The 16,374-nt window shown below is 46.1% G+C and overlaps 1 protein-coding gene across 21 annotated transcripts in view; it reads left to right on the top strand.

Annotated features, from left to right (window-relative positions):
* AFDN (afadin, adherens junction formation factor) overlaps nucleotides 1-16,374 on the top strand; it is a 122,896-nt gene that overhangs the window by 12,481 nt on the left and 94,041 nt on the right. The window lies entirely within an intron of this gene.

Raw genomic sequence — 16,374 nt, 5'->3', positions numbered from 1 at the left:
GGTCGGCGGGGTGAGAGCAAGCCTGGAGGCAGGAGGCCTGCAGGTTACGTGGTGTTTTCTCTGTGAGGTGGCCAAGTTCACGTGGAGGGGGAGTATGCACCTTAAGGAGGTAAAATTGGGACTTGGAGAGTGATCAGGAGATTGTATAAGAGGAAAAGCCATCCAGGGTAATCCCGGGTTTGTCTTCGGCTGCTAGGTAGGTGGTGGTACCCTTGGCCAGAATTGTTTAAAAAGTGTAAGTGGCAGATTAGATTTGGGTGGGGAAATAAAAAGTTGTCCTTGAGATGTGTTGACTTTGAGGTGCTTGTGAGTTTCGTGCGTAAACGGCTAAGAGGAAGGGGAGCAGGGGAAGAAGGGAGGTTGTGGGCAGGGGTAAGGTGGCCCAGGCAGGTGAGACTGCAGAGAGGAGCATTCAGGACAGGAGCTGTCTGGGCTGCATGGAGCAGGAGCTGGCCCAGCATGCTGAGAGGGCCCTCAGGGCGGGCGCGGGGAGGAGCGCACTGCTGTCCAGAGCAGGGGGAAGGTGTGGAGAGAGAGTGTCCGCTGTGAACTTCCTGCTCTGCGATCTACCGCCTCTGGCTCCCGTGCTCCTGCCCTCCTGCCCCACTTACCACCGTGAGTCTTTAATGTCGGAGTCTGTCCTCCACTTATTCTTTCCGTAGAAAAAGCCCTGTAATTAAGGATGGGACCAGTATCCTGAGGTGAAGGAGGCAAACTGATACTGACTGTAGCTGACGTGGTGTACTCACTTAAAACGCATTGGCTTTAAACTGGACGTGCTCATTCAGATACTGAAAATTGCTGCTGGTGTCCCTGGGTCACAGGATGCTCTGCAGGGGGCGCCGTGGAGGCCTGGCTCCTTTAGCGGCTTCTCACTGCTCTTCCCTCCTTTCCAGGGGACTTCAAATAGCGCTTGGTTTCGTCTCGCTGTGTTGATGTGTTGCTGCTGCCACCCCGGGGCCTGGACCGTGTTTTCTAGGCCGCCTGGTCTGGGTGATGGTTTGCGTCTGCCCAAGTCAGCGCTGGTCTTCAGCTGGCAGTCACTTGATGACTATTCCTCAGGGGATGCTGGCCTTTGCAGGCTCTCAGTCCTCTGCCTGGGTCCTCCTCAGCTGTCTCCAAGGATGTTTTCACACACATGGCATTGATTTGGTCATCTACCACGATCTAGAAATAAAGTCCTAAAAAATAAAGCGAAAACTATGTTTGAGTTTGGTGGCAAGTTTTGGAGGAGAGGAATTTAGGAAAAAAATAGATAAAGAGCAGTGGCGTAGGAGAGAAAAGGAGACTACGCTGAGTTCGGGGATCGGCAGGAATGAACTGCACTGGGGCAGCTGTCTTGGAGTTGGGATTTGTCTTAGAGCTGTAGCCTTCTCTCAGATTATTGTGTGTGAAGATATTAGGCCTCCTCATCATGCACCTGATTAATCTCTTTGCTTCCAGTTCATTCTCTACTCCAATGTCTGATTAATTTGCCCCAAACTCCAGGGCCCCAGACTGCCAAGTGCTGTGTTAGCAATTCCTGGCCGCCTCCCTCCCTCCACTTTGGGAAGGTAGAGTTGCCCTGAGGAAACCTGCGTGAAGTCACGTCAAGGGCCGGTGCGATTTCCCTCCAGGAGTTAGGGAATCGTGAGTATGCGTAGCGCACTGCAGGCGTTACTGACTGGACAGCACATCTTAAGGAACACAGATTCATCTGGGAAATGCCGCTCCTTTTCGCCTAGAGCTATGATCCAAAGTAGAAACTTCCCTGATTCCGTTTGTGCTAATGTTTCAGTAGCTGACTGAAAAGGAGCAGGACCTACCTGGGATGGTGGCTGTGCGAGAATTAGGTAAGCGTGTTTAGCAGAGTACTAACTGACTTAGTTTTACTCAAAAGGAAGCCAGAGTCACCTTTATAAAGGTGATATGGAGGACCTGTGCTGCACTAAGGTTTATGTGGATTAAACCTAGTTTACATTTTTCGAGTGGAGCCTGTGGAGTAAATTTCCCCAGTCCGGCTATTGGTGGCAGCCAGTGTTACCAACTTCTAGAAAACAATCTTCCCCAGTTCTATTCTGTACACTCAGAAATGAGCACTTGTATGTATTTGAATTTTATTTTACAAAAATGGGGTCATATGATGTATGCTTTTTGCAGCATGCTTTAGTCAAGAAATTCTTCCGTATATGTATATGTGTATGTTGTGTGTATATAAAATTCTCTTTTAATAGCTCTGTGGCATTCCATGTTCTGGTCGTTTTCCTCACTATTACTCAGGAACACTGTGTCTCTAGGATAGTATTTCAGTAATGTTCCTATGAACATTTTGCAGATATGTCTTTCTGTAGTGTATTTCTCTAAAATAGATTTCTAAAAGCAGAATTTGAAAATTTTGATAGACTTTACCAAATTCATATTTTAAAAAGCTGTTCCAATTTATCTCCCCCCCCCAGCTTTTCAGTCCAACAATTAAAAAGTTGTTGGTCTCAGAATTCACATTTCCCTGTTCCTTGTTGAGGTGCAGAGTGTCTTTTATGAATTTATTGGCTGTTATACTTCCTCTTTATGTGAAGTACCCTTTTATTCTGTTGGGATATTTGTTTTAATCTTTTCTGTTTGTGAAATGCTTTGTGTGAAACATACTAATGTTTTATCCTGTGTTTAAAAGTTTTTTTCCTACTTTGTCATTTTGGTCTTCTAATTTTATATCCATAAGTGGATATATTTTATTGGCTCATTTGTTTCTTCATTTTTAAGAACTTGAAAAATAACTAAAAGATCAAGGGAGCACCTGTCTTCAAAATTGTAACTGTCCCAGGTTGTATCTCCAGGCTCGGTCGTCGTCCTGGACGTGACCTGTCCTGAGTAGGACTCCGACTCCCCCAGCAGCGCCCCCGCGCTGGCTGCTCCTGCAGTCGCCCCACCGAACAGTTGACCCCTGCAGGTCAGCTCCGTCAGTTGCTTCTGCCCCAGCCTTGCAGTCCGTCTGGACTCTTCACTCAGACCGCACATCTGATCAGCCTGTCAGCAAGTTCTGGCGGCTCTACCGTCACAGTATTGGCATCATCCGACCACTTCTCATCATCTCCCCTTCCTGCTCCTGGCCTAGTGCAGGCTGGCCTCGTCTCTCACCTGGATTGTTCTAGTAGCTTCTTACTTTTTTTCCCTCCCATGGTCTCCCTTTGCCAGCTTACAGTGTTTCCCATGCAGAGAACTTCTGAACCTTAAGACAAATAATATAATCTGTTCAGACTCTCAAGTGTGGCTTTACGTTACTCAGAGTGGATTTTGGCTCCCAGAGCCCAACGCGAGGCCCTTTCCCTTTCTCCAAGAAAGTCCAGTGCCGTGTTTCCCCGTGTCACTCTGCTCTCGCCACGGTGGTCTTGCTGCTTCTCTGACACACCAGTGGGGCGTCTGCCTTGGGGTCTTTGGACTTGTGCCCCCTGCTTGGGTCCCTTTCCCTGTGGTGCGGGTTTTACTCAAGCGTTCCCTTCCACTTGTACCCCCGCTAACTTTTGGTCCCTTTGCTTTACTTAATTTTTCTGGTAAGTTGTTATTTTTGTGTTGCTGAATATTTACATTTTTAATAGAATTCAGAAACATTGCTGTGAAGTGAGCTTTATCTTTGGACTGGTTTGTGCCCCAGGCTTGGAAGTCTGACCTGTGGACAGTTCTCTCCTTTTCTCCCTCTCCATTCCTTGGGATTTATTACTGCAAAAGTGTAGGGAACCTTTGTCCTGAAGAACTCTGACTAGTTCCTGGAAGACCGGTGGTTCTGCTGTGGTCCGCGTCCTTGGAGAGTCTTACTCTGCGAGTAGCACTTCAGGAAGCGTGAGCTCCTCCCTGGGCGGCAGGTGTTCTGAGCGCCTCCTTGAACTTGTGGGTGGCTGTCATGGTCGCATTGCTGACACCGCATGCCGAGCAGTGGTTCAGGTGCACAGCCAGTCTGTTACTTCATTTAATTCCCACCTCAGCGAGGAATGTATCAGTGTTATGTCTGCCTCTTCCAGGTGAATGAGACCCAGCGCACTTAAGGATTTAGTGCTTGTAGACGTGACTGAAGGGTTTCCCTGCCTTTCCTTCTCCCTTCCTGCCTCTGGGGACAGCTACTAACGTGGAGATGGCACGTAATAGTTCATTTATCTGAACTGCTATGCAGCACCCATGGTCCATCCTCTCTCCTCCTGTCTAGGGCTCACCAGGTTGTTCACGTTTTTCCACTGTTACAAGTGAGGATTTAAAGAACACCCCTGTCCATGTTCCCTACTGTGCTAATGAAAAGAAGGGTTTAAGAGGGCACCTGGACCGGATGTGTAATTTCTTGCTCATCGGCCATGCACAGGTGCTCATTTACCAGGTTCTGCCACATTGATCTGTGAGATGCTTATACCAAGCGACATTCCAAACTTCTGAATTTCGCACATCCTCAGTATATCCAGATTTATTTTTATAAGCTGGAATATATGATATATTGTTATTTATATTAACCTGATTTTAATAAGTGAACATGTTTTCTTATATTCTAATTGGTCATTGTGATTTTCTCTTTGAATTATCTTTTTATATATTTTGTCCATATTTTTTCTTGTGAGCTATTTGTCTTTTTCTAGTTGATTTGTAGATCTTTATAAATTCTGAATACTAACCTTTTGTACATTATGCATTTTGTAAATGGTGTTTATAGAGCTTTTGTTTATAGTGTTTCATTTTTTACAGTGTCTTTTGTCACAGATTTTAAAACTTTTGAAATGTGGTTGGGTTTATCAGTCTTTTTTAAACGTTTGTGCTTTTTCCCTCTTGTTTGATGAATATTTTCCATATTCTGTTCTGGAGGTTTTGCAGTTTAACTTCTCCATGTAAGTATTTGCTCCAAGGGGAATTTCTTTGTGATACAGCCCCCCGCCCAGTATAGCCCACTGCCTCTGCTGGGGAGGGACCCCCCCATACCCCCACCTCTGCTGGGTGTGGGGACCCCGCTCCATACCCCCACCTCTGCTGGGATGGGGACCCCGCTCCATACCCCCACCTCTGCTGGGGGTGGGGACCCCGCTCCATACCCCCACCTCTGCTGGGGTGGGGACCCCGCTCCATACCCCCACCTCTGCTGGGGTGGGGACCCCGCTCCATACCCCCACCTCTGCTGGGGTGGGGACCCCGCTCCATACCCCCACCTCTGCTGGGATGGGGACCCCGCTCCATACCCCCACCTCTGCTGGGGGTGGGGACCCCGCTCCATACCCCCACCTCTGCTGGGGGTGGGGACCCCGCTCCATACCCCCACCTCTGCTGGGGTGGGGACCCCGCTCCATACCCCCACCTCTGCTGGGTGTGGGGACCCCGCTCCATACCCCCACCTCTGCTGGGGTGGGGACCCCGCTCCATACCCCCACCTCTGCTGGGGTGGGGACCCCGCTCCATACCCCCACCTCTGCTGGGGTGGGGACCCCGCTCCATACCCCCACCTCTGCTGGGGTGGGGACCCCGCTCCATACCCCCACCTCTGCTGGGGGTGGGGACCCCGCTCCATACCCCCACCTCTGCTGGGGTGGGGACCCCGCTCCATACCCCCACCTCTGCTGGGTGTGGGGACCCCGCTCCATACCCCCACCTCTGCTGGGGTGGGGGCCCGCTCCATACCCATGTTTCCTGGCCTTGCCTCTTGGATTTCTCTTCCTCTTGTATAAACTCAGCAGGGCATCTAAGGGAATGTTTGTTTTGTGTTCTCTGTCATGCAGTGGAATGGTTGCTACTTGTTTAGTCTGCTTGTTGCTGAAACCGGAAGGGTTACAGGCTTTTACCTCTTACAGGGTAAGAGGCAGTTTGCTTTGTGGCTAAAAGTACGGCCTCTTGTTTCAGAGTTGCCCCAGGAAGAATTCTGACCCACTGGTACTGGCTGTGTGATCGTGGTCAAGTGACTTAATCTTTCTGAGTCTCAGTTGAGGGTCTGTAAGTTGGGAAGATGAAGGTACCCACCTCGTAGGGTTGTTAGAACTGAAGCAGATGATGCAAAGAAAGCACTTCTGCTCAAGGCAGTCCTTCCCTTTGAACAGGAAGGCTGGTGAACCTTTCTTGTGGCGGATCCTGGGTGTGCTGGGTGTTCTTGGTATTTGTGTTGTCTCATCATCATCGTCTGTGTTTTTTCTTCCTTTCCCTTGTGTGGCTTGGTTCGCTGCAGCAGACCATCTCCCTTGCTAACCTCAGGACAGGGATTTGACCTGTTTGCGCAGCCTTCTGTCAGTTGATGTAGTTTGTGGGGGAGGGGAGCTCCCACGCCGTGTTCGGGGTTAGCCTTGTATGTTTTCAGTTAATTCTGCGTTCCATATTTCAAGTTGAAAAAAAATTCTTAGTTACAGTTTCTGATTTTTGTCTAGAAATGGTAAATCTTCTTCAAAAGATATAACTTCATGTATAAAAACAGAATCAGTAACTTTTGAGGTTTTCATGTCTCAGGACCTAATACTTACCATATTTCTGTATCTTTGTCTTTGAGTTCATGCCTACATCATATTCCATTAATTATCTAAAAAGTTTATTCCAGAATGTACTTCTTTTAAATCTATACATGTATGTGTTATAGTTAAATATCCCATGTGTTTGGGGTATTTATTTTCAGTGTGGAAGATTCTGGGAGAGAAGTTGAAGGTGTTATTCTAGGGAGCAGGATGAGGACCTCCCCCTGCCAGTGCTGCTTGTCATGGTGCTTCTCTTGCAGTCACGTGAAGAACATGCCTCAGTCGAACAGTGAGCTGCTCTCTCTGTGTCACTTTGCACTTCTGTGCTCCTTTTCTGAATCAGTGCTGTTAAAAATCCTCCTCGGCAGTGTGGCTCCTTTCTTTCCAAAGTCGCCATGCTGATTTATGCAGCGTACCTTTTGTTTTTCTCTGCCGGGTACCCAGTGACATTCCAGTCTGCTGAGCTCATTAGATAACGCAGAGTGAGACAGGAAGTACGGCCCGGAGGTGGTGGTGGACACCAGATACGGCCACTGGTCCAACAGGGGAGAGGATGTCAGCCACTGGGACCAAAACAGAGGATTCGGGTTTCTTTTTAAAATCCCAACTATGAGGCAGTGATATTCACGTCACTGCTATTGTACCCGTCATCCCAGAATTATTTTGTTTCTAATTTGTTCTTTTCCACGTCTATCCCCACCCCTTTTCAAGTGTCTTACATGATATGAAAGGTCTTAAGATGTGAGTGGACTCAAAACCTGCCTGTGTTTCAAAATGTGCTTGCGTGTGTTCGCTAATGCGGCAGCGCAGTGGGGTTTGAAGCTGCTTTTGACTTAGGTGACTCACTTGGAGTCTTCATTGAAATAAAGCGCTGTGAATCCAGTTTTTAGCTTATTAAACAGACATGAGTGGAAGCATTTTGACTGGAGGAAGTTCTTTGAATCAGTTGCCACAGTTTGAGTGTTTACTTCCATATGAAAGTTACTGTGAAGACAGTGATACTTAGCAATTTGTGTATGTTATTTATCTGGTGCTTTACCCTTGTTCAGATTTAGAAACTTCTTTTTAATATTTCGCATACTTAAGACTCAGTACAGATGTAAGAAGTAGATTTTAAAAGAGAATTTCCTCATTTTTATCTTTTTGGATTTCCTTCTGGCTTTTGGATATTATAATATTGAGGCTGAGTTCAGGAACATGGTTATTTTCTCTGAACAGGAAGACATTTCAAAATTTTATATATGTTGATTTGGTTACAACCAGAGCATTGGGAATGATCTGAACTTTTGGACTTTGTATTTCTTTTTTTTTTTTTTAAAGAAAAAAATGTTTACTATTAGTTATGTATTCCTTAGAGAAGGCTTTTCCTTGTAAGTTACAAATATTCCTTGAAAAGCACAAGTAGTCTTATTAAGGAATTACTATTCTTGATGTTATTTATCTATTATTTTTCTTTTTTTAATTTTAAGAAATTAATAGACCCCTTTGTTAAAACAGTTTTAGATTTTCAGGAATGGCCTTTGTGTTTCAAGCATAGAATTACAAATGCCGTGCAGTGTCATTTTGTTCCGCAGGCTGAATGTTTTGCATTTCCGTGTGCGTGTATCGCAGGCTTTTCACGTATGCTCAGTTGTTTTCTGCTTTTGTTTTTTTGTTGTCGTCAGAGATAGGATCATACATCTCTCAGACTGGGTCCCTGTAAGTATAAGCACTGGAGAATGTGCAGTGGGGAGTGACAGGTGTCATCTGGTGCCTTATTTGTAGCATTTTGTATGCCGTAAATGATATGGAACCACCGAACCTCCTGAAGTAAATAGTAGCCTCTCCATTTTACAAACGGGAAAGCAGATCATCGTGTCTCACCCAGAGATGCATGTGTGTTAAGTGAGGTTTCACCTGGTGTCTGGCTGCTTCCAGGGCTCTGCGTCACCTGCTCACTTCCTACCACACACTCGCTGCCTTTACTGTGAGCAGGAGATGTTTGGCCACTCATGATGTCATTTCATTATCTAGCTACGGAATCGCATTCTTTGGTTTTTTTTCCCCAGAGTCTCTGTATTTTTATGAAAACAGGTTTATTTTATATTTAATAATGTTTAGTTTGTAAGTATAAGTTACTTTCATATTTTTAATAGGAAAAGTTTCAAACGTAGATACAACTCACTTATATCCATCCCCCAGACTTCAGAATTTTCAAGATTTTGTCATTATCTTAATTCATTATTTTTTGTTGTCTCTAGATGAACTATTTTAAAGCAAATCCTGGAAACTAACAAGTTATTTCTCCTCTACTTCAATGTGCATCTCAAACAAAATCTAACCACAATGCAGTAATCCTGTCAACAAGATTAACTGTAATTCCTTATTGTTGTCTGCTTGTATTCAGGTTTCCTTGTGTCCCTCAAAAATGTATTTTTACAGTTAATTTACTAGAATCAGTATCCAAACAAGGTTCATGTGTTATATTTTGTTCTCTTATGTCTCTTTTAACTTAAAGCATTCTAACCCCCCTCTCACCCACCCCCATTTTTATTTCCTGTCGTAGACTTGCTGAGGAAAATAAATGTCTTAATTTTCCTGTAGAATTTCCCATTTTGGACTTGCCCTTTTTCTTTTCTGGGGCTGGGTGGTGGTGTTTGACTTGTGGCTTCAGAGGAGAGGCTTTAGGTGCAGCCACTGGACAGGAGTGCTTCGGGCATGGCCGTGTGTCTGGGCCCCGCGCAGGGGCTGGGGCTGTGACAGCCACCGCCTCGCCAGGGTCAGGTCCTGGTCCGGCAGCCTCTCCCCTCCTGCGTGGTTGTTGCCAATCTTTGCCCAAGTGAAGGACGGGTTAAAAAATTGTGATTTCCTAATTCTGTTATTTCTTTCACTTTTACTGGCTGGAATTCTTTAAAAAATACATAAACACATTTTCCTGATCTAAGCTGTCAGAAAGCAGAATGAATTCTGAATTCTTTGACTTCAATTGCTTATTTTCAGGCTAAGGAATTGGGGCCCTAATTCCCTGCAGTGGTGACGGGGGTTCTGATTCTGTCTCTGGCTTTCTCACCTCTCTGTTCTGTCCTTATAAGTGAGGATTTTCATGGATTCTTGGTTTCAGTCAATTGCAGTCATTATTCTTGCTGGGTTCAGATTGTCCGCATTTGGCCAGGTGCGCCCTTGGTTGGCTAGAGGGGTTATTTTTTCAGAAGTTTTTGAGAACTGCCTTGTTTTCTGGCACACCAAGGTGTCCCAAGCTCGTCTTGCCTGCTTTCTGACCCGTAACCGGGTTAAACCATTTCTCCAAGGAGACCTGGTTCCTTTAGTGGGAATAATACTTAGAGATGACAGTCTGGGTGCTGCAGATGCTTATTTTTACAACTTGTCCTTTGCTTCAAGGCCTTTTCTGTGGAAAGAACTGAGAGGTTTGTGGAAGCAAAAAAAATCCATGAGTTTCTACTGATGTTTCCAATTCAAATTTGACCTTCCTTGATTTTATACGTAGTTTTCTGATTTAAAAAAAAATGTCTTTTCTCTCACATCGAAAATCTTGTTTTGTAACTCTATTAACACAGTACTTGTTTGCTTCATTCAGTCATGTAGTTACTGTATTATACATAATAATGCTGATACTACAACTAACAGTCGGACTTCTGAACAAAGATTCATATTTCTTTGCAAGATAGTTATCCTTAGAACAGAGTCCACTAGGAATATAAAATCAAAATACTGTTTTTTAAGATCACTTAAAAAAAACTTTTCTATATGGCAGTGTGACCAAATTGATACATGGTTGGACATTAATTTCAGTTTGTTTTAAATTTTTAGTGTTTACTTTTGGTTAAAACTTATTTTTTATTTTTAAAAATAATCACGTGGCTCCAAAGTTGAAACCATGTAATGAAGTGCATTTAGAAAGGCTTTGCTTCCATCTTTTATGACATTTGGTTTATCCGCTTCAAGGAAGGTTTCTTTCTGCACGTATAATCAAGTACGTGTGCGTTTCCTGCCCTTTCACGCAGACGATGCTTTATGACGACATATTCATATTTTTGTATATTTTAGTGTGTAATTTTTAAAGCATGGGATTCCATAAAGACTTGTATTTATTATGCAATGCAAGTTTTAAAAGCAGTATGAAAACTATACTAACACTGTAAAGTTGAACTTAATACTATTCGTAGAAACGCTCTCTATGAGTGTGTTAAAACTGAAGAGGAAACGCAGTCTTGGGGTTGGAAAGCTGTGTAATCCCATTCCTGGGAACCAGCATGACTCGCGAGGTGCAGCGATGATGTCATGTTCTGCGTGTGCCTGTGAGGGAGAGGGGAGGGTTCCCAGATTTGTAGATCAAGGAGATGGATGCATTAGTCATCCTGAGTCTGGACTTAATCAAGGAATTCAACAATGTCTTTCATCATATTCTGTTAAGGACTGCGTCTAAGTAGAATTAGATGAATTAGGAGCCAGGTGACTAGTTGTGCTCGAAGGCTGTTGTCTAACAGGTCAGTGCCAAGCTGGAGAAGTGTTGTTATTTGGTGGACTGACATGGAGGTGACCCTAGAATTTTCATTTTACTGGAACCCCATGTGAATCAACAACATTAGGTGGTCCCCGGCAGGCCAGTGTACTCTTAAATGGCATTAGTTACACATGTAGTGTTAGAATTAGCAGTGTCCTTGCAGCTGGTCCCACACACCTGGAGTTCTGTGATCAGTTCTGGACACTCTTTCAGGCTGGGGGGATAGAGCGCAGATGTGTCCAGGAGGGAAGTGCGTCTGGAGGTATGTGACAGGAAGGAGAGCGGTGAGAGGGGGCAGAGTTAGAATGTCATTCTGAAAGGTCCTAGGCTGGTTCTCCACTGGGACAGTTTTATCCCCTTGGGGACCTGTGCAGGTATCTGGCGGGTGCTGCTGGCATCTGGTACATGGAGGCCGGGGGTGTTGTTGGCACCCCACAGTGCATAGCACAGCTCCCACAGCAAAGAATTGATCCAGTCCAAAGTGTCAGAGAGCAGAGGTTGAGACACCCTTTTCTCAGTCTCAGCTGGTTTGCTGTGACCCCTCGGAAGAGAACCGCATGGTGCCTGTAGCCTAGGGCACACCCAGGAGTGACTGGGGCTGCAGTTCCACGAGCCCGTCCCTGCGCTGTTCTCCTGCCCACGGCGCATCGTGCCCGTTAGAAACCTAGTCTGCTCTGTTTCGTTCCGTCATTGAACGGAAAAGGAAGAGCATTGCTAAACCAGGTCTCAGTGATGCCTGTGGGTAGAGTCAAGCCTGGCTGGCAGAGCTGTGGAAATGAATTTGCTTTAGTAGAGGACAGTGCTGTCCAGCTACCCAGCTGCACACAGAAGGGCATGTTGCTCGGCTCAGGAGTGCGCGTGTCGTCACGGGAGTTGTTACGGGGTCCTCGGCTTGGGGCCCAGGGGTAGGTTCCGTCGGGTCTATGGACATGGGTGAGAAAATAATTACACCTTACTTTTCAGTAAATTTTTATTAACCTCTAACTGAAATTTAGCGTTTTCTTTACTTATGGGTTTGTATTCATATCTGCTTCGCAATTAAAGTTGTAAGATTTTAAATGCATAAAGTAAGATCTAGGTCTTGTTTAATATGTTAACAACGAACACTCATATTACTGTATCACAGGTTTTAAAATATTTCAATAATTGTATTTTAATGTAATTGTTCACTTTGTGATCCTTCGTGTTTTACTTTGTGCATTTAAACCTTTCATCCTGAGAACCGTCGTGTAGACTTCACCGGACTACCGAAGGGTCTGTGGCCACTGCCCCGCTGTGTCTCGGCCCTGGACTGGGTGGGCAGCTTTCAGGGCTATGTGTGCTTCCATTTGTACTCTGCATTTGTACAAGGCAGCATTTAAAGGCTACAGCAGAAATAGAGACATAATCTTTAATCACAAATGTGATGACTGCTCTTCTGTCATGTGGCTGTAACGTACTCTTTAATTCATCATCTTTACTTCCCCCGTGTATGGATGTGTGGTAGCTGTTCACAAGTAGAGATCACAATTTAAGAGCACTGTGGGGAAATCGTTCACTTCTCCATCCCCCTGTAGTGCTGACTCGGGTGGGGGGGTTTCTAACTCCACTGGAGTCACGGCGAAGCACAGACGTAACTTGCCTGGGGGTGCAGAGCGCGCCTCACAGGTCCCGCCGCTGGGAGTGGCAGTGGGCTGTCTGCAGGCGCGGCTGAGGCACTGGGGACACGTTGGCCCGTTGGTTTTCACAGCAGCCTGTTTTCTGGCAGAGAACTGTTTTATTTAAAATGGTTAGATGATTGGATACTGGGTGGTTTTTTGTCAGACTTCATAAGAGGGGAGATCTGCCTGTGTTCTCTGTGCACAGTGTCTGTGTTTCAGATCAGTGTTTTAGTCCAGAAAACTTCTGCTCTTCCCCTGAAAGATGAGTGTCCCAATGTCAGCGCACCTGGTCTTTCTCAGCTTCAGTAACATCAGGATGTTAGAAGCATAGTAGTTGGCTCACATCCGACAGGTGCACACTGTGAAGCTAGAGATTAGGCCTTTATTTTCAGACAAAAAAGGTTTAATGGGATCGTTTTATTATAAAGACCAAACACACAGGTGTAGGTATAGAGTAAACTCTTCCTGGATGCGGATTGCTGGGTCAGAGAGTAGTTGCTGTCAAGTGACTGGACTGGCCACCTCTGAGGTACAGCGGTTCGGTTCTGGACCGCTGCGGTAAAGCCAGGCAAGCAGGTGTGCAGGTTTCCTGGTGCAAGTCGTGTTCACACTATACTGTAGTCTACGAAGTGTGCAGTAGATTATGTCTGAGAGAACAGCGTACATACCTTCATTAAAAAAATACTTCATTGCTAAAAAATGCTAACTGTCTGTTACGTGACAGCTCAGGGTGGCCACAAACATTCACTTTGTGAAAAACACGGTATCTGTGAGCACAAGAGAACGAGGTGTGCCTGGGTGCTGGTCTCCACGACACAGACCTGGTGCCCCGGCCAAACCATCGCTGGTCCTTTCTGCAGACGACGGAACAGAACTGAGCGCCATGGGAGGAAGTGTTGAAGGTGTTTTACAGTTACTTCTTTCAACCTTTCAGAAATGCTTGTCTTATAAAAGTTTTAGCTAATGAAACGCATATAGTTTTAGAAAGGATGCTTGAAGTACTGGTTTAAAAATAGTTAAAAGAAACAGTTTATACAAGTTTAAAAAACAGTGTTCATATAAGTAAGATTTTAGCAACCCATACTCAGGTATTTCTTGCATTCTGTAACCTGTTAACATTCAGGCGTCATCGCTGTCTCTAAAAAACAGAGTCTCATGGCTGTTGTCCAGGTCATTGTTTCACGTACAAGTAATGTGTGTGTTTTGAAGGCGCAGCTGTATTTTTTCTTAACATTTTGCACCTGTTTTGGAGGCACTAGTGTCAAGACTAGATTGTGTTTGTGATAAAGTGGTAGGTCCTGTCAGCTGCTGTGTCCTCCGTGGGAGCTGGAGTGGGGTTACCTGTTTGAAGTCTGCATTTTCTCGCTGCAGGCTGGGAAACGGATTTGAAGGAGGTGCTGCGCTGGGTGAGAGGAAAGCAAACCGAGCGTGGTTGACGCGTGTGAGCCTTGAGCAAATGGTTCTGACTAGCTTGAGCGAAGGGAGATTTGGGGTTGTCCTGGTGGGTCTTTACTAGTTGGGGTAAGAAGGCTGATTGATGATCAGTTTCATTAATTAATGAGATATTAATGAAATATTTAAAAGAAAGCCTCCGTCTTTAATTCTTTGTTCCTCGCGTTGACTCTTCAGTGTGTAATTTCATCCCGTAGCTGTCTTGTTTTTGTCTGTTGTGTTCTTTCTGATAAACATTAACATAATTTTGTTTCAGTGTTTCAGCACCCCAAGTAGTGTTCCACTTCGAGGTAATGATCCTTAGTGAGCATGTTTCTCAGGGTAGATGCACACCTTTAGGAGAGGAAGACAGTTGCTGCCTGTCAGGAAAAGTAACATTAAGGAGAGGAATCAAGTGTTGTGTTTCCCGTCCCTTTTGATTAAACGGCTGTGGTTAAAGCGATTGGAGGTGGTTATGGGTGATACGCATAACCAGCACGGAGGAGGGAGGAATCTTTTGTACGGAAACACTTGTCCTTGTAAGATTACAGCTGTGTTGGCTGCAGCATTGTCAGAACAGCAGCGCTGCCATTGAGGCCTCATGCTGTTTATTACAAATTTAAAGTGTTTTTCGGAGTTCTTATCAGGTGAGAACAGACAGCACAGGAATCAGATATTGTTATTGGAAGTTTTGACTCAAACTTGTTTTTATGTCTGTGTGTGAAGCATTATGTTGGAGGCTGAGGGAGGCCCTGGACTAAGGAGTGGAAGGTCCTCATCCCAGAAAGGCTGTGGTCAGCGGCGAGACTGAAGCGAGTGCTTGCCTGTGTGCAGGCTGTTTCCTCCTCAGAACAAGCTCATTGTTTTCCTTTTATAATTGAGGGAATGTGAGCTTGTGTGATGTTCAGTAACTCGCTCGGAGGTGCCAGCGCCCTTGTGTCCTGTGTGCCCCGGGTGCCCCGGTCCCCTGCGGACGGCGGTGGGCGAGGTGGCCGGGCGGGGTGCATGGGGACCCCCTCATCCGAGCTTTGGACTGCCGGCGTCTGAATGTGGTGCTTTCGGGGCCAGGGACCCCTCTGAACCTCTGTTTCTCTCTCTTATTCATCCATCCATAGTTTCCTCAGGAGTCCCCTTGTACCTGTCGTGAAGAAAAGGAGGCATGAGTGTCAGACTCTGTTTAGACGGTGGAGTGACAAGCTTCTTGGTGGCCCTGTGACCATGGCTACTGTGCTTGACCTCTCTGGCCCTTCCTTCTCTTGCCCCGTACAGTGGGGTGATGGTAGCACCTGCCCTGGGGGTCAGGTGCTGAGCGCTCCTTGCCTGCACGTGCTGGCCCTTCTACACGTTAGCTACATTTATGATTGTGTTAGTTTGGTCACTCCATGTCCAGCTTTTAGGGTCAGGAAGTTACTTTTATCAGTCTTCTCAGGTTTGATAAAGTTCTGTGGACTTACACCAGGCAAGATGAGCTGAATCACTGTAGAGGATGCTAATGTACTAAAGTATTAAGGAACTGTGCTAATAACAGCTGTGCCCAGACGCTCCTGTGTGCTGCCACAGGAACCAAGAAAACTAAACTAATAGTTACTCACTAGTGCTTAGTGCAAATGGAATAAAACCAGAGGTGGCTTTTATAGACACCTCTATCTGGGCTTGGGGGAACCTGGAGAATTGCGATAGAAGCACGACCGCTTCCCTGGAGGCGGGAGCGCGCTGCTCGCTGGGAGCGCGATATCTCTACCCTTGGGTTTATTACTCTTTTTTTTTTTTCCGTTTAGCTCCAGGTTTTATGTAAGATCAATAGCTGAGCCACATTAATAATGGGGATTTGACGCTTGCAGGTTCCTTTTTACCTAGAAAGGGCAGGATTTTCGCGCGGACGATGAAGGACAAAGGCGTCTCCTCTCCCGGCCCGCCTGTCAGTCCATCTCTGATTCTTTCCCTGGTGTGCTTGTCGAGCGGCCGGCCCTCCCAGGTGCTGCGTCTGTGTCTTTAACATCTGCTGGTTTGGATTACTTACTGATGATCCTCAGAGAAGCTGGCACTGCTGTGCCTTTCAGGATATAGGTACAGCCAGCGGTTTTATTCCCATCACAAAGGACGGAAAGCCACTCTGTTAGCGGGGTGGTTGAGTAGGATGGGGGTGGATTTGTAGAGGTACCAGGATGAGCCTTTGGAGAAGACCGTCGAGTGTGTGACGGTGGCTTCAGGGCGGCAGCGTGCGAGGATCGGAATCCCGGGATAAAACCCTGAACGGATGCGACCTCACTTCCAGACTGAGCTTTGTGTTCCCAAGTGCCGTCTCAGGAGCCTGTGGGCGGCGCGGTGGGGGGCGGGGAGTGAACCCGCAGTGGCAGCCGCAGGAGTC

This window comes from Camelus dromedarius, chromosome 6 (genome assembly GCF_036321535.1).
Source record: "Camelus dromedarius isolate mCamDro1 chromosome 6, mCamDro1.pat, whole genome shotgun sequence".
Lineage (NCBI taxonomy): Eukaryota > Metazoa > Chordata > Mammalia > Artiodactyla > Camelidae > Camelus > Camelus dromedarius.
The sequence above is the reverse complement of the archived record's forward strand: the minus strand, read 5'-3'. Positions and strand labels throughout refer to the sequence as shown.